Here is a 22,168-nt window from a genome sequence, read left to right on the forward strand (position 1 = left end):
AGCACAACACTATAAAGCCATTATATTCTAATTAAAAACAACAACAACAAAACACCCCCAAACAAAAGGTCTACTCATCAGCAACATGTGAGGCTACTAATAACTAGTAGGTAAATATTGAAATATCAGGGAGTTTGTTATCAGGGACCAGAAAGGTAGTGTCCTGGTGGGGGAGTTATTTAGATGCTGAAATTCTGGTGGGTAGACCTGTTTCAGCCACCCCTCTTGTAAGAACATCTGGTCATTGTGTAGTGCAAGAGTTCTAGTCCTGGTCCAGCTCTGCATTCCTGACCTAGAGATTAGCATGTCAGTCCCCACCACTGGTACTTCCTGGGGAAGTTCCTCTCCTGGGCCTTGTTGCTTAAGAGATCCTTTAAGTGAAGTAAGGGAAGTGATATACTGGATTATATTGTACCCTCTTCAACAGATGTTGTAATCATCAAAGCTGTTATTATTATTTCTTTTCATTCTCTTCCTTTGCCCTTTAATTTTGTGACCCTGGACCAAATTTCTTAACTTTTCTGTTTTGTTTATTTCCCCATCAGTTAGGAATGTTAATTTCTGTCTCTTAGGATTGTGGAGAGTATTAGGTAAAACTGGGACAAGGATGTCAGGAAGATACACTCAGCATCTGGTGCAAAAAAGATGTGAGTGCAAAAAAGAACAGTGAGTCTTTTTTTTTTTTGCTTCTTCCTTAAAGGTTATGATGGGTTCAGTCCCTCCCTCTCATGAGTTTTATGTTTGTTTACAGCTTCCTTTTCTCCCCTGACTCAGGAAGAAGAGAGTGGGAAGTTAGTCATCATGTTGTAGAAAAGACAATCCTCAGAAAGGGAGAAAACATTTTCAAATACAGAAACGGACAAAGGGTTAATCTCCAAAATATAGGAGAAGCTCATGCATCTCAATATAAAAAAACAAGCAAACAGCCCAATAAAAAAATGGTCAGAAGACCTTAACAGACATTTCTCCAAAGAAGACATACAAATGGCTAACAAACATGTAAAAAAAAAAAAATACTCAACATCACTCATTATTAGAGAAGTATCAATCAAAACCAGAATGAGGTACCACTTCATACCAGTCAGAATGACCATCATCAAAAAATCTACAAACAATAAATGCTGGAAGAGGGTGTGAAGAAAAGGGAACCCTCCTGCACCGTTAGTGGCAATATAGCCACTATGGAGAAAAATATGGAGATTTCTTAAAAAACTAGGAGCAAAATTACCATATGACCCAGAAATCCACTGCTGGGCATATACCCTCCTGAGAAACCATAATTGAAAAAGACACATGTACTCCAATGTTCATTGCAGCACTATTTACAATAGCAGGACATGGAAGCAGCATAGATGTGTATCAACAGATGAATGAATAAGAAGTTGTGGTAGGTATATACAATGGAATATTATTCAGCCAGAAAAAGAAATGTATTTGAGTCAGTTCTAGTGAGGTGGATGAACCTAGAGCCTGTTATACAGAGTGATGTAAGTCAGAAAGAGAAAAAAAACAACAAATATCATATATTAATGTGTATACATGGAATCTAGAAAGATAGTACTGATGATTCTATTTGCAGGGAAAGAATAGAGATGCAGACATAGAGAACAGACTTTTGGACTTAACTTGGGAAGGATAGGGTGGGATGAATTGGGAGAGTAGCACTGAAAGATATTCATTACCATATGTAAAATAGATAGCTAGTGGGAAGTTGCTGTTAATATATAATACAGGGAACTCAATCAGGTGCTCTGTGACAACCTAGAGGGTGAGATAGGGAGGGGCAGGAGGGAGGTTCAAGAGGGAGGGGACATAGGTATACTTATGGCTGATTCATGTTGTTGTATGGCAGAAACAAACACAACATTGTTATGCAATTATCTTCCAATTAAAAATAATAGACAAAGATACATGAACCCCAATGTTTATTGCAGCCCTATTACTACAGCTAGGACCTGGAAGCAACCCAAATGTACATTGACAGAAGTTTCTAACTGCTTTAAAGCTGGGAGGTCCAACCTGGTAACTTGGTTCCCCTTCTTTGTGGGTGGCAAACTCCACCCCCTCAAAAAACCCTGCTAGAAGCTGAGTCTTAGCAGATCATGTGGTTTTTCAACCCTTTTACTCCTTTGTCCTCCTAACGGAGAACAGCTCTTGCTAAAGGATTCTGGCTGCCTTGCTTGGCATTTACTGCCCTCCTTGTTATTTTCAAAATCAAGCAATTTTTCAACTGTGAGCACGCATGCAGATCATTCTAAACAGAAGCCTGTCATATGCTTTATATTCATGGAAACTTCAGAGAAAATGTTTAAAAGCCAAGCCATCTTGGAGTAATTTGCATTTTAATTAATACTTCAAATAAGTTGCCCTTTAGAAAAGAATTTCTGTTTTTGGCTTTGGGAATCTTTAAGAGCAAAGACCAGGTATGAAAGTGCCTGCTCCAGCAGGCCTGTGGCTGCCTCCAGCCCCTGCTTTGGCTGGCTGGGGTTATTCTGATGCTGGGATAGAGCCATGAGATATGGAGAGGACCCTGAGACCTGGTGGTCTGCCAATTGCTCTTTTGTGGGAGCTGAAAATCCTTATTTAGTTCCTTTCTTAAAAGAATAATGTGTTAGAGTTGCTGTCTAATTGAAAGCAATTAGAATTGTCAAGGACAATAGAGGTCATGAATAAAAGAAACAGCTGTCAATATTTCTCAAACTATTATTTGAAGGTGGCTTGATGATTTTATTACTTTTCATAATCCTTCAGGACTTTCTATAAATGCATGTATACACATAGTGAAGAACATATACAGATCTTTATGATTTTGTTTTTATATAAACGGGGTAGATTTGTTTTCCAGCTTGTGCATATTGATCTGGAATTTGCTTTGTTTTTTTAAACTCAGGTGTTGGCAAACTATGGCCTCTGGGCCAAATCTGGCCCCAAGCTTGTTTTTATAAATAAAGTTTTATTGGAACATAGTCATGCTTTTTTGTTTATTATTGTCGTGGGCTGCTTTTGCACAACTGTGGCAGAATTGAGTAGTCATAGCAGAGACAGAATGGCCTGCAAAGACTAAAATATTTACCATCTGACCCTCTATAGAAAAGTTTGCTAATCCTTGTTTTAAAATAATTTGTTTTAAGGTCTTTCTCAGAACATCCAGATCATCATTTTCTTTAACTTCAGCACAGTGTGGCAAAATAATTTGGTCATTCTTCTAGGGATGGATGTTGGGTGGCTTCCAGCTTTTTCTATTATAAATAATAAATGCCAGGAATGATTCTTAATACAACTTTTTGTGTACACATGCAAAGATTTTCTGAGATAGACAGCTGGAGGGGAGTTGCCAGATGGAAAGGTAGACCTACTGTATTTTAGATTTGGATTAATTGCCTTTCCCAAAAGCTGTTCTTATTGATACGTTTGCCAACAACTGTGGATAAAAAAGATGAATTTACCTGTATTACAAAAAGTTACCCTTTATGGAGAAAAGAGAACCTTTCCAAGTTGTTGGTGGGAATAAAAATTGGTGCAGCCACTATAGAGAACTGTATGGCAGTTCCTTAAAAAACTAAAAATACAGTTGCTATATGATACTACAATCCCATTCCTGACATATATATGGATAAAACTACAATTCATAAAGATACATGCTCCCCTGTTTATAGAAGCACTATTTACAATAGCCAAGACATGGAAACAACCTAAATGTCCATCAACAGACAAATGCATAAAGAAGATGTGGTACATATATAAAGTGGAATACTATTCAGCACAAAAAAGAATGAAATAATGTCATTAGCAGCAACATGGTTGGACCAGGTTGCAGAGATTAACATACTAAGTGAAGTAAGTCAGATAAAGAAATATCATATGATATCAAATATGTGGAATCTAAAATATGACACTAATGAACTTATTTATAAAACAAAAATAGACTTAGAGACATAGAAAATAATCTTATGTTTTCCAAAGGGAAAGGGCAGAAAGGGATCTGGGATTAACATATACACACCACTATGTATAAAGTAGATAAACAACAAGGTCCTACTGTATAGCATATGGAAATACGTTCAGTATCCTGTGATAAACCATAATGGAAAAGAATATGAAAAGGAATGTGTATATATGTATAACTGAACCACTTTGCTATACAGCAGAAATAGGACATTGTAAATCAACTATACTTCCATAAAACAAAATTTAAAAAGTTACCCTTGATGTTAGGATTTTGGAAATGCTTTCCAGCCACACCAAGTCTGGTGTAGCCTCTTCTTTGAAGATGGCCCTCCTCTCCAAATGCTCAGAGGAGAAGGAAAGGTGAAAATCAGTTGGGAAGTTAAGGTGATTCAGAAACACCAGTACCAGCATGATAGAAGCCTCCTAGGATTCAGAGAGGGGAGCATGCCTATAGGTCCCTGTTGGCAGGGAAGGTTCAGAGGGGAGGCCGAGCTTGGTCTGGGGTGGAGGAAATCATAGGGTTCAAAGAAAGGACAGCCATGTGGGTGAGATGTGAACTGGCTTCTGTCTTCTCTGCAGCCTGTGGCCACCCACACACCCTGTGAGACAGGAGGAAGGTAAACAGTCTTCATAAGTAGTTCCCACATCAAATGCTTTTTTCCATCACTCGCAGACCAGTGGGAGGTGAGGGCAGGCAGATGGATGAGAGAGTGAAGCCCCTGCTGCAGGTGAGGATGTTTAACATAGACAGGAAGTGTGGCCACAGTTATATTTCTGTTCAGTGGAGGAAAATCCATTCTTGGTGAAGAGGCCACTAAGAAGGCACTGTGCCCACCAAGCCAGCAGGACCTCTCTTCTTACTGTGCTTGAGTGGGTGAGATGCATTACGCAGGGGAGGGAGAGGGGAAATGGTCCCTGCCCGACCAGGCAGCTTAGACACTCAGGTTGGAGCCAGTGCAGGGGCCCTGGGCATTCATGGGAAGGGATGCTGCTCCTAGGGTAGGGTGTTTGCACAGACATGTCACAGAGCACTCAAGGGGATAAACTTCCTTTGGAATACTGTACCACGGCAATAACAACAGCAGCATTTACTGAATACCTATCACGCACTAGCAATGCTCCAAGCATTTTGCAGTTAATTCATTCAGCTAGCCCCACAGCAGTTTTATTATTATTATTGTTCCTCTTTCTTAGATGAGAGAAATGAGAATTAGAGCAGTTAAATAATTCCATCAGTTCAGTTCAGTCGCTCAGTCGTATCCAACTCTTTGCAACCCCATGACTGTAGCACGCCAGGCTTTCCTGTCCATCACCAACTCCCGGAGCCTACTCAAACTCATGTCCAATGCATCATTGATGTCATCCAACCATCTCATCCTCGTCCCCTTCTCCTCCCTCCTTCAGTCTTTCCCAGCATCAGGGTCTTTTCCAAAGAGTTGGTTCTTTGCATCAGGTGGCCAAGGTATTGGAGTTTCTGCTTCAACAGCAGTCCTTCCAATGAATATTCAGGACTGACTTCCTTTAGGATGGACTGGTTGGATCTCCTTACCATCCAAGGGACTCTCAAGAGTCTTCTCCAACACGACAGTTCAAAAGCATCAATTCTTTGGCACTCAGTCTTCTTTAGAGTCCAAGTCTCACATCCATACATGACTACTGGAAAAACCATAGTTTTGACTAGACAGACATCGGTAAAGTAATGTCTCTGCTTTTTAATATGCTGTCTAGGTTGGTCATACCTTTTCTTCCAAGGAGCAAGCGTCTTAATTTCATGGCTGTAGTCACCATCTGCAGTGATTTTGGAGCCCCCCCAAAATAAAGTCTGTCACTGTTTCCACTGTTTCCCCATCTATCTGCCATGGAGTGATGGGACCAGATGCCATTATCTTAGTTTTCTGAATGTTGAGTTTTAAGCTAACTTTTTCACTCTTCTCTTTCACTTTCATCAAGAGGCTCTTTAGTTCTTCTTTACTTTTGGCCATAAGGGTGGTGTCATCTGAGGTTATTGATATTTCTCCCGGAAATCTTGATTCCAGCTTGTGCTTCATCCAGCCCAGCATTTTGCATGATGTACTCTGCATATAAGTTAAATAAGCAGGGTTACAATATGCAGCCTTGATGTACTTCTTTCTCAATTTGGAACCAGTCTGTTGTTCCATGTCCAGTTTTAACTGTTGCTTTTTGACCTGCATACAGATTTCCCAAGAGGCAGGTCAGGTGGTCTGGTATTTCCATCTCTTTGAGAATTTTCCACAGTTTGTTGTGATCCACACAGTCAAAGGCTTTGGGGTAGTCAATAAAGCAAAAGTAGACATTTTTATGGAACTCTCTTGCTTTTTGGGTGATTCAGCAGATGTTGGCAATTTGATCTCTGGTTCCTCTGCCTTTTCTAAATCCAGCTTGAACATCTGGAAGTTCACAGTATATGTATTGTTGAAACCTGTCTTGGAGAATTTTGAGCATTACTTTGCTAGCATGTGAGATGAAATAATTCTATAGAAAGAGGTAAAGTCAGGATTTGAACTCCAGTCACACTGATTGCCAAACCAGCACTCCAATGTCAACCTTTATATTGGCAACGACCAGCTATGTGTCCTTGGACAAGTTTCTTAACCTCTCCTTACCTCCATTTGTTCATTACAAAACAAAATAGATGTGGCACTAGTCCCTCACAGGAATGTTGAATCTCAATGATTATTATTATACCTCTACTCTATCTACTTAAGTCTGAGTACTAAAGATGAAGAAACTTGGAATTTTATTTTGACTTATTCAATTCTCTCATTTTAAATTTGGGCTTCCCTGGTGGCTCAGATGGTAGAGAATCTGACCACAATGCAGGAGACCTGGATTCCATCCCTGGGTTAGGAAGATCCCCTGGAGAAGGGAATGGCAACCCATTCCAGTATTCTTGCTTGCAGAATTCAATGGACAGAGGAGAGCTTGGCGGCTACAGTCCATGGGGTGGCAAAGAGTCAGACATGACTGAGCAACTAACACACAACAATAACACATTTTTGATATACTTGCATCATTGTACCTAATGTGAGTTCCTCATACACAGCATATAATTATAAGCATATAGGACAATTGTCCTATGTTCTTTATATATTTAAAAAAATCTTTTAAAACATTTTTTAATTTTAAAATGTATTTATTTGCATACATCTGTGATTTTTTTGAAGTACAGTTAATTCGCAATGTTGTGTTAGTTTCAAGTGTACAGCAAAGTGATTCAGTCATACACATACCTGTATTCTTTATCAGATTCTTTTCCATTACAGGTTATTATGCATTTTTAAAAAATTGAAGTAGAGTTGATTAATGGGGCTTCCCTCGTGGCTTAGATGGTAAAGAATCTGCCTGCAATGCAGGAAACCAGGGTTCGATCCCTGGATTGGGAAGATCCCTTGGAAGAGAGCGTGGCAATCCACTCCAATATTCTTTCCTGGAGAATCCCATGGACAGAGGAGTCAGGTAGGGTACAGTCCTTAGGGTCACCAGAGTCAGACACAACTGAAGCGACTTAGCACAGCACAGCAGAGAGTTGATTTGCAGAGTTTCAGGCATACAGTGAAGTGATGAGACTGACGATTTTTCTATGTGGTAACAGGGCCTTGAACTGAGCAGACAGGCTTGGGAGATGATTAGGTGGGGGAAACAGCTCCAGTAGAACTCGACAGTGATGGGAGACTTCCGTCTGACTGAGGACAGAGAGCAGACTTTTAGCTGACGAAGCTAAAGAGCTTCACTATTTTCTGAAGAGGAAGAACCAGAGGGCCATCCAGGGACCCCTTGAGATGGCCATTTACAGAATGCCAATTATTATGGTCAAATTAATGCTCCAGGTCCTCCTACTAGACCATGTGTGCCCAGCCATTTGCAACAAGCCCATTTACTGTCCTCTTAAAGTTGTGGAATAACCCTTACCTCCAGATGGTTGCAGAGAGCTGACTGGATGGGAGGGACCTGTCTTCTGGGTGTAGACAAACTACCCATGCTTGGTGTGAGTGAGAGGGAAATGGGAGCCCTGATTTAAATCAGAATCACCTGGGCACTAGGCCCCACCCATAGACTCTGGTTCTGTAAGTCTGGAGTCAGGGAGTGGTTGTGCATGATCAATAAGCTCAAGAGTGACCTGGGCTCATGGTCCTCACCCCTACTTTCAAGAAGATGGTAGGCAGGAAACCACCTCCACAAGGCAGGTTTTACTCTATGTGCAACAAGGCACCAGAGCTGACGTGTGCATGGGCACATACGTGCTTAGGTGCTTGTCAATTTCATTTTCTTACAGAAACAGATGTGTTCCCAGGTTGGACTCCCTGCTGGTTTCATTTCTAGTCTTGAAAAGAAGTTCAGTTGGAATATTAAGACTTAAATATTTGCCATATATTGTTTTCATCAGCTGAATTGTCCTTGCAAATGTCTCTCTCTTAGAGCCTCCCAAAAGTCCTTTAAAAGAAGTTTGTGATTTACATATACACAATACTATATAAGATAAATAAGCAACAAGGACCCACTCCATAGCACAGGGAACTATACTCAATATTTTGTAATAACCTATAAGGGAAAAGAATCCATAAAAGAATGAATGTGTGTATATTTATAATCGAATCACTATACTGTACACCTGAAACTAACAGGACAGTATAAATCAACTATATTTAATTAAAAAAAGAAATAGGTTGAGCCCACTCATTCTCTAGAACTCTCTAGGGGTGAATCTGTGGGTTGGAGAGTGGGTTCAGTTATGACATGTCAGGGGCGAGTCATCTGAGGAATATGGGGGCATAGTTTTGACATATTAAACACCAATAACATTCAGAATCAAAGAAGGAGAACGACTTTTATTAATTACCCATGTCTCCTCCTGCCCGTCTGTCCTCCGCCCCCCACCAGCTGTTAAGCATTTGAGAAAAGGGTAAATGAACATGATTATAAGCAATTATGAGGTTTTCTTTTTTAAGAGACAGATGGAATCAAGGTTTCCGTTTGAAGAGGTTTTCAAATTTAGGTTGTGTCTACACAATGCCATATTATTACCACAGAACCATATGTTTTCTTTCACTGCCACTGAAATTTCATTCTGGAATGGGCCTGAACCAATGGTCAACAGTATGTATTGCTGCAAGTTCACAGATGCTTTTCTAATACAGACTACTTCACATTCATAATTCCCCTTTTCCCCACATTAATTTTTAAAATCTATCCACACATTTCCCTTTCCACAAGCGTTAATTCTGGACCAGTTTTGTGCTGTGCTATGAGGATATGGAGGTGAAGACAGTATAATGATCTGCCTTCAATGAGCACCTTGTTAACTTCATATGGTAATTTGAGTCAGTTCAGTTCAGTCACTTACAGTCATATCTGACTCTTTAGAACCCCATGGACTGCAGCACGCCATACTTGCCTGTACATCACCAGCTCATTTGCTCAAACTCATGTCCATTGAGCCAGTGATGCCATCCGACCATTTCATCCTCTGTCTTCCCCTTCTCCTCCTGCCTTCAATCTTTCCCAGCATCACAGTCTTTTCCAATGAGTCAGTTCTTTGCATCAGGTAGCTAGAGTATTGGAGTTTCAGTCTTAGCATCAGTCCTTCCAATGAATATCCTGGACTGATTTCCTTTAGGACAAATTTCCATTGGGTAATTTGAGTGGATTCAGCTTAATATGATAACACTTTCAAGTTTCACATATTTGTCTGTACATATAAAACACTGTGAAGAATGACTAATTAGCTCATGTGTTAAATTAAGCTTGTAAACCATAGGCTTATCAACCCCTTTGAGAGATTAATACACAAATTAGCCCGCAGAAGAACATGGCCTCTCTTCTGGGGGCATTTGTTTTGAGCCTTTGTGGTTGAATATTCAAGGTCCATTAGGGCATCTGGGTTAAATGTCTGATTCCTTAGAGCAGTTCTCAAGCTTTATTGTGGATCCATGGGCTTGTTTTTGCATAAATTGCTGGATTCCTGTCCCAGATTTATTCAATAGATTTGTGATCAGCCCTGAAGATTTGAATTTCTAGAAAGTTCTGGGGTAAGGGGACTTTTTTGATGCTGAGTCAAGGACCATGCTTTGAGAAGCATTGCCTTGGAAATTTTAGAAGGTGTGTGGATTCTCCATTGATTTGAATGCAAATGCTTTTCAGTAAATAAAAACATACCTCTATGGGACACCTGTCAGGTGCTATCTCAGTTCTGGGCAGTTTGTACGCGAAAGGAGAGTCAGGGAAATGAAGGCAGAAAATAAGAAGTCCCATACGTAAGGGAGACCCGCATGGCTCCGTGAAGAGGGCTGCACACACTGTACAGTCCCAGCTGTGCCCTTAATGCCTTCTGCCATGGGCTCTGGGGAAATGACACTGCTTTCCATACAATGACAATTCCCTCAGTAGGATTTCTCATCCTCAAGTGTGCTGCAAAATAGTAAGTGAGATTTTGTCATTGCACTTAGCACAGACAGGTACTTGGTAACTGATATAATCTCTATTTCTAGTCAGAGAATGCTATGTAGGACAATTTAAATTTATGCCTTTGAAGATGGACACAAACTCTGGTGCATGAATGTGTTGTCAAGCAAGGGGGATAAAGAGGTTAGATTTTCTATATCTCTTTTGTCTGTGGAATCCATGTGCTTTTTGCTCATCTTTTGAAACTCTCCCCACCCCAAACACACTTTTAAAAAATATTTATTTATTGGGCTGCACTGGGTCTTAATTGTGGCATGTGGAATTTATTTCACTGACCAGGGATCAAACCTGGGCCCCCTGCATCGAGAGCACTGAGTCTAAGCCACTGGACCACTAGGAAAGTCTCACCCAGCTTTTTAACCTATAGATTCCATGTTTTCTACAGGTGTGTCTTCCACATCAGGAGATCCTTCTAGTGTTAGTCTGAAGGAAAAGGAAGTTATCACCAAGCTCGCCTGATTTTGATATGAAAGGCCTGCCTGAAAATCAACCACCAAACTCTCTACCACCTTTCAGACGGTGACCCCTCTCGGCCTCCATCACCCATCGCTACTAGTAAGCTTCACCCCTTCCTTCATTGTGTTGCATTTTATGTACAAATTTTCAAGTTGCTGTTTATGACTTAAACTTATTTTCCAGGTTCAGTGAATATATTTGTCTATCTACAAAAACTGCAAACATTTCCCATTAAAATCAATGAAAAGATTTTTCCCATGACTTTTCTCTTTGCATTAGGGGTTTCAGGAATGAATGAGGTGGTGACACAGAGGAGGGATGTGCTTGTCACTGAGAAGATAAGAGAGGCATAGAAGAAGAACATGGCCAAATTCACCATCTGCCATGAATTGTTCCAGCTAAATATGTTACTCTTCAAAGTAAAAGATAAAACAGGAAGATGGAAGAAATAGGAAAAGTTACTTTACCTTCTTTAACCTTCTGCCTTAGGAGGCCAGCTGAAATGCTGTTCAGGGTCACCAGAGAAGAATGACGAAGCTCCTTCATGGTGATGGCAGGGAGGGCTTGAGGGATGAATATTAGCTCTTGCAGTTCATGGCAGTCATGGCTTAGGAAGCTGGCACCTTCATCTGTAAATGGCCTTGGAAATTCTGTTCCCATCAATCTTCATTCAATTAGGGCTCATTGCAGATAGGTCCTCAGGGGTATCTGGCTCATGGTGGGACAATACAGATGACATACTCATTTAACTTTGAGTCGGAGCAGCAGCCAACAATTGATGGCTCCTGGGACAGCAGTCACTTGGAGTGAGTTGGACCTACCTCTATGGCTGGCACCTGACTCTTGTCATTTTTTTCCATAGGCAGCTGTGTCTTCCAACCCGGCAGATGTCTAATGTCTTCAAATAAACCTTCATGAACTCCCCAGCAGGTGCCATAGATGATTCTGACCCCAATGAAGAGGACTGATGGTTATATGGTAAGGATTTAAAAACCATAAACACCAAAAAAATATTTTTGGAATTTTCTTTGCAGGCTAGCTTGACTATGGCCCAGGGTTCTTCTTGGTTGTGATATGGGGTAGCTGGGACAGGAGTTGTGCATACATATCTGCTCCACTGATGGCTGCATTTTGCCCCATCCCCATCTGCTCCATGCCTTGAAAAGTAACAACATTATTGTACAGAGCTTTGGCACGTGTGGCTGTAACACTGTGGTTGTGTTTCTTATGCAGGTAGAAAGCTGCCTAAGTGTAGTATTATTTTTTTTAAGGTAATTGGGCTTTAAAAAAATTACTTTTTGTAGCAAAGGTACCCTGGCTTTTTAAGCTAATGAGCTTGTTCCCTTTATCTTGTCCCCTCCAAGTTTGACTGGATCTTATAAAGTGAAGACTCTTAATTGCTATTCTTAAAAGGTCATCTTGCTAAGGAATGGCTTTGTTCTTAATTAATAGTAAGCAAGGAGGCTGCTTGACCTCCCCCAGTGAGGCTGGGAGAAGGCTGACCTCTAAAGGACCCCATGCCAACTTTCAAGGCTTCAAGAGCAGAAGGAAAGCACAGGTTTTGTAATTCGACTAACATGGCAAGGAATCCTGTCTCCACCACTTAAGGGGTAGTGATGTTATCAAAAGTGGGGTCCAGGTGCTTGCCACTAGAAAGTCTATACTAGAAAAGCAAGGTTGGTAGAAAGGAAGGTTTGCTTTATTTGGAGGCCAGTAACTAGTGGAGAGGGTGGTCTCATGTTCAAAGGCTGACACCCCGCTGACAATCAGTGGGCAAGAGCTTTTATAGACTGAGGGAGAGGGCTACATGCAGAAATAGCAAAGTCAGTTCTGACAGCCATCTTGATTTTTTTTTCATTAAAAAATACTTTATGGCAAAACCAATACAATATTGTAAAGTTAAATAAAATAAAATAAAATAAAAGATTTAACTAAAAAAAATACTTTATTGCTAAAAATGTTAACTATCATCTGAGCATTCAGTGAGTCATAATATTTTTCTTGGTAGAGGGTCTTGCCTCCACATTGATGGCTGCTAACTGATCAGGGTGGGTATTCCTGAAGGTTGTGGTGGCTGTGGCAATTTCTTAAAATAAGAAAACAGCGAAGTTTGCACATCAATTGATCCTTTCGTGAACAATTTCTCTGCAGCAAGCAATGCTGTTTAACAGCATTTTACCCGCAGTAGAACTTCTTTCAAAATTGAAGTCAGTCCTCTCAAACCTGTCAGTACTTTATCAACTCAGTTTATGTAATATTTTAAATCTTTTGTTGTCATTTCAACCATCTACATGGTATCTTCATCAGGAGTAGATCCTGTCTCAAGAAACCACTTTCTCTGTTCATCCAGAAGAAGCAATTCCCTATTCAAGTTTTATCATGAGATTGCTGCAATTCAGTGATATTTTTAGGCTCCAATTCTTTTTTTTTAAATTTTTATTTATTTATCTGGTTGCACTGGGTCTTAGTTGCAGTATGTGGGATCTAGTTCCCTGACCAAGGATTGAACCAGGCCCCCTGCATTGGGAGCATGGAGTCTTAGCCACTAGACTACCATGGAAGTGCTTAGACTCCAATTCTAATTCTAGTTCTTTTGCTATCTCTACCACATCTGCATTTTGACAGTCATCTTGAAACTGGTCATGCAGTGATTGAATCAGTGTCTCCTTTATTGCTTTATGTACAGTTAGTCTTCAGTTTTAGGGTTGATTTGTTCCCATTTCCATGAGGCCAGTTCTTGGGATTGTGGCAGCTAATGTCAGGGCTACAGTCTGGTCATCATGTAGTTAACTTCTACGTTGTGGGTGTTTCAACATCTATAAGATAGCTCACAAGAGATGGCTCAGAATATTATCTATAACCCTTGAGGAGGAACTGAAAATCGTTGACTTTGCTTAATGACTAAACTCTTTATATTTTGTCCTATTTGCCTGCTTTCCTTTGCTTCTGCATTTTCTTCTCTGATTAAATTTACCCTTTGGCTAAAGTTTTTCTACAGACAAAAGGTTGGTGGAGAACCATAGGGTTCTGTTACATTTCAATAATGAGCAAGACACTCAACTTAAGTCATTACTTCCTCATCTTTAAAACGGGAATGATAACTGACATCTCTCCTACTGAGTTGTTGCATGGAAGGGAATTGATGTTTGTAAAGCACCTGCATGGTGTGGAGCACCTACAAGGGTTTGGTAGATGGTGGCCATTACTAACTGGTTCGGCTCCCACAAGAGCCAGATCCTGGGGAGGATGATACAGGTTCTAGGACATGCAACTGTGCACAAGGAATCATCATAGTCACATTTGGGACTAGGTTGGGAATAGCATATGATGACTTAGTAGTAGGAGGCAATTCTCCATGATGTTCCTCCGTTTCTTGGACTATCTATTCAAGCTTGCCTGAATAGTAGCCAGCCTTGGAAGCTCAAGCTGATGAAATGAAACTGCTGCCATCTTTGGAGACATTCCAGGATGGTAAATTCTCTGGAAGAGAGTTGCTTACATTCCAAATTAAAAAAAAAAAAGGTCTCTCTCTCTCTCTCTCCCACCTCTTTTGCTTGTAGGAGTTGGACTTTAGGTAACTGACACAAGATTCTGCTCTTGCTACATCTTTTGCTATGACAAGTAATTTGTCTTTGTCTCTGCACCCGAGGTCTTGTGTCTTCCATTAGTATACATCGATAAACCGGGGGAAGCTTGCAAGGAGGGTGAAATCTCAGGTCCTTCACAATTTATGATTTAACACTTTCACATTTGGTGCTGGGTCTTTTAAAAACAGGAAATTCTCCAAACCCAGAAGGGTTACATATGTATATGGTGGTGGTGGTTTAGTTGCTAAGTCATGTCTGACTCTTGCGACCCATGGACTGTAGCCTGCCAGGCTCCTCTGTCCATCGGAATTTTCCAGGCAAGAATACTGGAGTGGGTTGCCATTTCCTTCTCCTACATATGTATGCATATGTTTATATATATATATATAGATAGATAGATATAGATATATGTATAGATATATGTATAGATATATGTATAGTATCTAGCTATCTATCATCTATCTGTCTAGCTACCTGTCTATCTATCTACCTGTCTGTCTGTCTAGATGGATGAGTGAATGGACAGAGAGATAAACAGATGGATCTCCATCTAAGCATGATGTCTGGTACATACCTGCTTCTCAAAAAATGACGACTGTTTGATAGCCTGTTATCAGTGCATCCACTGAGACTGCTGGGTGGCACTTGTACATGCAAATAGGGATGAGATGATGCTAAAAGAGGGGAAAGATGATGGAGCAGCAAAGTGGGATGCAAGCTATGCCTAACAGCCCCCCCCCCCACTCCACCTGTGATTCAGGTTTGGTAGAGAGGAGCATCCTGGCATGGGGGTCTCCCTGGTAAAGCCAACATTGTGCCTACCACAAGGATATAAGGCAGGACCAGGAAAGAAGAGCCCCTGGGTGGGGGGAGGGCTATGAGTCAAAAATGAGGTTGTCACATCTGGTGATCTAGACTATTCATTTTCAAAGAGAGTTCATTTTTTCCTTTTCCCTTGACATCTGAATTGAACCTTATCTGAATATGTTGGCATGGTCTTCAACCATTCACTGCTTATATGAATTACTGTACTCCTCCATTGATTATGAACATCTCTTCACAAGTGTGATTCTTTGGCTAGATCATAAACTCCTTGAGAAAGAGGACTACATCTTTTTATCTCTTCATAGTCCAGTAAAAGTTTACTAGTATAAGAATGGATGCTGGGTGATCCGGGGCTGCCCAATTCCCTCAGAGCACCTCATGCTCCACCTTTCCGAAAGACCACATTTTAAGACATTTCACCTGTGTCTTGATTTCAGTCAAGTGGAACATTCTGTTGACAGAATGGGATTGCCCGTGGCAATTTCCTCAGTGCAGCATGCAGGATCACTTCAAGTTTTCCATTTTATCAGGTTCGCTTACCGCACCCTGCCCGCCCTCTAAAATTGCTTCCCCATGGCTTTTCTTAATGGTCCTCTACCTTGATGCCAGAGAGAGAACCTTAATGGAAGAAAATAGAAGTGCAGAAGTTGTCTGTAAGTAAACTCCAAGAATGGGTATGTGTGTAGTGGGGAAATGGCATGGTAGGAGTATTTTCCCTTAGTTTGATGTGTGTGTCAAGATACCAGGCTAGTTTCTTTCTTTCTTTCATACTTATTTATTTGGCTGCACCTGGTCTTACTTGTGGCATGTGAACTTTTAGTTGGGCATGTGGGATCTAGTTCCCTAACCAGGGATTGAATCCAGGCCCCCTGCATTGAGAGTGCGGATTCTTAGCCACTGGACCACTGGGGTAGTCCCTCAGGCAAGTTTCTTATACATTCACTGGGCCCCTAACATGAAATATAATCTTTTTAGCACCTCTGTTAAACACAAAATGTATAACCAAATTGTATATTAATTGATTCAAGGAATGTAAGAATCTGTCTCTTCCACTAGTCTAAGAGCAAGTTAAGGGTGTGGTTTGATGTTTCATTTGTCTCCACCTTTCCAAGATTTCTTACTAAATATTTCCACGTAGTAGGTACTCAATAAATGTTGATGACCTATTGCTGAATGAGGAAGTCTTTTCCACCTGGATTTCTCTTGTTCTGTGGCATTAGGACCATAACAACAACCACATCTCCATAGCAACAATGGAGGTGAAGAAGATGAATAATACAATAACTTGCAACTTCTAGGTCTCTGAAGAAGACTGTGACTGTTTGGAGTCACAGTAACGAGGACAGCAGATGAAAGAAGAATGATGGAAGGCAGAATTAGCAGGAAGCCTTAGGTCAGTGCTTAATCTCCAAACAGCCCATCCACCCCCCTTATCTTTGTAAATCAGGAACTCCAAATGTCAAGGGCTTTACTTCCCCACAAAGGTCCACACCAGCAGTTGAACTCAATACAGCTTCTGAAATATTTGGAGCTACTATTAGAGTCACTCCAACCTTTTGTTGTCACTTTGTATGGGCAGGCATCTCATAGGCAGAGTGTTGTTTGATTTCCCAACTGTCTTTTGCTCACTCTTGGTCTGAAGTCAGGATTTAAATAAAAGGGGTGGGTGGGGGTTTGTATGAAACAGATGGCAGCCTTGCTGCTGTGATCTGCAGACATGGCATGCCTATGACAACTTCCTTTTCCCCGAGAGTTCCATTTGGGGGAGTGCAGAGCTGAGAACTCTCTTATTGATCTTGAAACTGAAAGACTTAGTTCCCAGTCACTGCAATTGACAAAGGCTTTTGCAGTTCATTACCCTCCAGATTACGTGGCACAATTCATTAAAATTCTGTTTCATTGACTGCATTTGTAAATAGGCTTGGGGAACTTTATCACTTTTTGCCTCTTGCAAAGCTTTCCTTCAGTGAGTGCATTTTTCTTCTCCTTTTCCTGCTAGAAAAAGTCTGCAATAATTTGCCACAAGATGTGCTATCATTTAAATGCAAATGCAAATGAAATACTAACTGGGAATCACAGGTTCCTAGATTCCCAGCCCCTCCTGCTTTCTATTTGCTGCTATTTTCTTAGGTGGGTTACTTTAATAAATACATTGGCTTTGAGCTCCTGTGACATTAATTTTGTATAATGGTCAGATTTTTTAGCGGGCCTCTGCCCTGTCATTGCTGTTGTTTGCATACAAGCAGAAAGGGAAAGATGAAAGGTAATTTTTCTTTTATTAATACCTAAGTGTTAAAGAAATGATTCTTTGGATAGTGCCCATCTTCAGATGAACCCAGAGCATTGGACAAAGGACACGAAACCAGGTGAATGCTTCCCCTTCAGGTGTGCTGTGAGGTGATTGGCTCACCCTAGAGTAAGGTTTTCCTGTAAAGGAAAACACGATGAACATTTGTGAACTAGATAGGTTCTGATGCAACGACTCAGCTTTGCCATTGTAATACAAAAGCAGCCATAGACAGCATGTAAGTCTATCTCTGTTTCAATAAACCTGTATCTATGGACATTGAATGGAGAATTTCATACTGTGTTTAAGGGCTGTAAAATTCTTCCCCTCACCCTCTCCCAACTGCTAAAAAATGTAAAACCATTCATAGTTCTTGGGCTGAATAAACACAGGTGGCAGGTGGGGTTCAACCCACTGGCAGGCTGTAGTTTGCTGACCCTTGCCCTAGATCAGTGGGTTTTCTTTTTTTTCCTCTTGGTCATGATGCATGCTGCATGTGGGATTTTAGTTGCCAGACCAGGGATGGAACCCATGCCCCCTGAAGTGGAAGTGTGGAGTCTTAACTACTGGACCATCAGGGCAGTCCCAGCAGTGGTTTTTCAATTGTGGTCCCTAAATAGACTTGGGGACTTGTGAGATGGGCTGATGGGTCTTTATCCAAGTTGGAGAGGGTATAATACCGTGGTCTGTGGTTGGAGTAAGAATTTCTCCAGATATTGTCTTGTGTTCTTCTAACACTTCTAAGAAGATCATCCTCTGTCTGGGTTATCCTGACCATACCAAGGGGGCTGGTGGGTAGAGCTCTTTTGACAAGGACATTGCTGTGATAAGGAATGGCACTGTGGTATCAAAGGCCATCTGTTATTTGCCCATTTTCATTAGAGGCAGAGCAGGTAGAGTCCTGATATGTTAGCATCTCCTGAGCATAACAAATAAGATTGACATCTTTTTCATGTCGAGTTACCTTGGCTGTTCCCTGTCTCCCGGACAGAACATCAAATGAGAACCACCCCATCCTCCAACTCAATATCGATGTCTCCGACCTCTGTCAATACCCAGTGAATCTTAGGATCAGTAGCTTGGATTGTCTAATTAAACGTCTCTGCAGCTGAGCCCGGCCATCCCAGCTCTTAATAATGATGTGATCCCGATTCAACATGTGAACAATGACAACAATAACTCCTTATCGCCCTGGGATCTGCTAATGTTCCTGGAATTTCATATTTATTAACTCAGAGCCCTAAAGTGGGACTCTGGGAATGGAGGATGTATGTTAATATCCTAATCCCGGAAATGAAGACTCCAAAACTCAGAGTTTAAATTGGTTTGCTAAGCTCTCACAGTTGGAAAGTGACTGAGCCAATTTGTATGTTCAGATTCATCAGAATTAAAAATTTCTGTTTTTTTTCTTCTAGGCCTCTCTAGGTTGGAAACTGCCAACTTACTACATTTTCTAAAAAATAGGCATCAGGAAAAAAACGAACTGCTTGAGGTATGAATCTGCTTATGAAATCTCCATTTCCTCTGGGAGCATCCCAGTGAGGGTTCTGTGGGCCTTAAAAGCCAGGGCAGGAATTTCCTCTCCACCCTGACTGTAATGAGCTGCCTCCAGGGTTCTTAAAGTTATGCAGAGCTGCCATGGAGGCAACTGGCCACTCATGCTGGGCTCTGATTGCTGTATTTCTTAAGCATGACTGAGTCTGGAAAATAATTCATTGTAGGTTCCATTTCTGTGACTTTTCTGCATGCTTTGAGGGGCTATAATTGCACAACACTATTGGAGGTCATTTTTCCTTTCTTGTAAAAAAAAAATACGGCTTGTTTAAGGCATGACTACTGGAATTGTATTTGCAAAGGTTGAGATTCACTATTGGAATGAAAGATGGCCTTGCAATAGTTCTTTTCCTCTTGTACAGGCATCAGTAAAGCTGCGAGTCAGACCCTGTGAGGCAGTGGTAGATGGTACATCTGGAGCTGACTGTCCCTCCCGTATCTTTTGCATTCAGATGCAGTGTGGGAATTAGGTTTTCTCCAAATCTACCTCCTCTCCCTTAGCCTTATTGCCAATAAGTCTAGACTTGGAGGCTGAGACTGATTGCCCAGGAAAGCGGGAAGTGGTTGTTGCCTGGAACAGAAATGCCAGTTTTCAGCTTGAGTGTCGAAGACTGTAAAATCTTGAGAGCCAAGCTTGCAAAAGAGGAAAAAAGGATTTGATTGGGTTTTCCTGAATTGTGTTTTTACATATGGTCCCTGATTGCTTTTTTTTTTTTCTTTTCATAGTGATAGGATTCTTGCCTGGCACAGTACCACCCAGAATAAATTTACTTTACCCATCCTCCCTTGCAGCTGTGAAAGGATGTCACAAAACCACAAAGCTGGACCAGTGGGATGCAGGTAGAAGTGTCACATGGCAGCTGTTGGGAAACTTCGTTAAAAATCTGGTCAGAGTGAACCCCATGCTGCCTCCTGGACCATGGTGGGTGAGGGCCCGTTTCCAGGGGTGGTGGGTGGTGCAGGAAGGAATCTGATCCTAAGGACCAGGGCAGAACTGCCTCATCAGCATGGAAGGCAGAACTTTGGACCCATGACCTTCCCCCTGGTGTTATCCTATGAGTATGTTACATTACATGGCAAAATGGACTTGGCAAATGTAGTTAAGGTTACTAATCAGTTGACCTTAAGGTGAAGAGTATCCTTAACTAATCAGGTGGACCAAATCTAAGTTGTGTGGGTCCTGCTAAAGAGAAATCTATCTCCAGCTGTCATGGAAAAGGGGAAATCAGAGATTCAAAGCAGGAGAAGATTTGATTTGTGGTTGTTGGCTTGAAGATGAAGGGGTCCACCTGTCAAGGAAACAGGACTTCAGTCATATAGCTGCAGTGAACCGAGTTCCAGTAACAACCTGGATGAACTTAGAAGTGGGTTATTTCCCAGAGTATCCAGGGAAGAGCTCAGCACTGTCAACACCTGTGTTTTAGCTTTAAGAGGCTCTAAGCAGAGGACAGAGCTGAGCCACACTGTGCCTGGATTTCTGATGCATCGACACTGTGAGGTAGTAACTTCTTGTCATTTAAAGCTGCTGCATTTGTGGTAAATGGTTATGTGGCAATAGAAAATGGATATACTAACCTTCATGTGAGTGGAAAAAAATCTCAGTATTTGGATCTTTTATCAATTGCAGGCAAACCTAATCCTGACTAATGCAAATACCAAGAATCCAAAGTTGAAATGTTGACCCTGGAGACAGTGTTGGAGCATCAAAGAATGTTCTCACATGAGGGGCTGAGCTAAGTGAAGGTGAGCATGTGGATCAAGCATCCTTTATGTGCCCATCCTCTTGTGGGGAGGAGGCAGATGAACAGAGGTTTCCAGAGAGGTTTGGGTGAGTCCTAGAGTGGGTGGTTTGTCCTGATTCTTTAGGCAGAGCCTGCAAAGACCATGCACCTCTCAAACAAACAAACAAACAAAAAAACCTGGGGGTTGCCACTTCTCACCTGCCACCAGAAGGCAAAGAAAAAATGCTTGCAGATGGGTGTGAGATGTGACTCTCAGGTTCTCAGGGTCTTGGTCAAGCTGTCCCTAGAAGGTAGGGATCTCATGGGAGTGAAGCTGGCCTCGAGTTCTCCAAGGAATGGCAGCTCAGGTGAGAGTGCTGAGTCAAGAGAAAGGACCACGGACACCCACCTTCCTAGATGGTCCCATGGAGGAAGCCCATCCTTTCCTGGAGCACCAGGACCCTAACCTTTCCTGGCATCCATAAACCATTTATGGATGTAGGAAGGAGAGATTCTTAAAGAGACAAGACATTCAGGAAGACTAATTGCCCAAATACTTACTATTGACAAGATCGAGCTTTTACAGGCATCCTACGATCAATAAAGTTTCAAGAACAAGATAAGTTGATGAACAGAAAATAATGGTGGTGAGCAACTTTTTCCTTTTTTTAATGCTTTACTCATAGTTTATAGTTTTCTAACCTGTGACATACAGATTTATCCTCTCCACATTTTTGGTTCTTTCCTCCCACCATTTTCACCCTTTATTTTCAAAGACTTTTATTCTTATGAGAAACAAAACATAATTCTATGTCACCACTGTGCTGAGTGCTGTTGAGTTAGTCTGCTTGTTTTCCTTTTTAAATTGTGCATTTAAGAACTCATAATAGAATAAATATCCATCCTGATTTTTTGTTGATTACATCTTTGTTTTTCTTTATTATTTTTTTTTTTTTACCACATTTGTATACACTCTTCAATAATACACTATTTAGTTTTACCTGCTTTTTACTCTTGTTGACTGAATCCCATAGTTTTCCATGGGCTTCTTTCATTCAACTGATGCTTTGGTCCATCTATGTTTGTATATGCCTGTGCTGGTTTTTATTGCTATATTGTATTCTGTTGAATAAATATGCAGACATTGATTTATTCATTCTATTGAAGAGGGCCAATTAGGTCACTTCTAAGGTTTTTGCTGCTGGGAAAGCATTGCTGTGAACACTCTCACAGTTTCCTGATGCACATTAGCAAACCTTGCTCTAGGGTGAAACTCGGGCAGGAATTGCTGGGTCATGGTTTACATGCAT

The 22,168-nt window shown here is 41.2% G+C and overlaps 1 long non-coding RNA gene across 2 annotated transcripts in view; it reads left to right on the forward strand.

The window, feature by feature from the left end:
• LOC139186403 (uncharacterized) overlaps positions 1-21,597 on the forward strand; it is a 40,995-nt gene extending 19,398 nt beyond the window's left edge. Inside the window, exons 2-5 of one of the 2 annotated variants that reach the window (XR_011569947.1) lie at positions 10,814-10,983; positions 11,747-11,862; positions 18,999-19,075; positions 19,864-21,597. This is a non-coding gene — a long non-coding RNA (uncharacterized lncRNA). The remainder of the gene's footprint in view (positions 1-10,813; positions 10,984-11,746; positions 11,863-18,998; positions 19,076-19,863) is intronic. The other variant, XR_011569952.1, reaches the window with a different exon arrangement.
• Positions 21,598-22,168: the final 571 nt, after the last annotated feature.

This window comes from Bos indicus, chromosome 2, assembly GCF_029378745.1.
Source record: "Bos indicus isolate NIAB-ARS_2022 breed Sahiwal x Tharparkar chromosome 2, NIAB-ARS_B.indTharparkar_mat_pri_1.0, whole genome shotgun sequence".
NCBI classification, from domain to species: Eukaryota; Metazoa; Chordata; class Mammalia; order Artiodactyla; family Bovidae; genus Bos; species Bos indicus.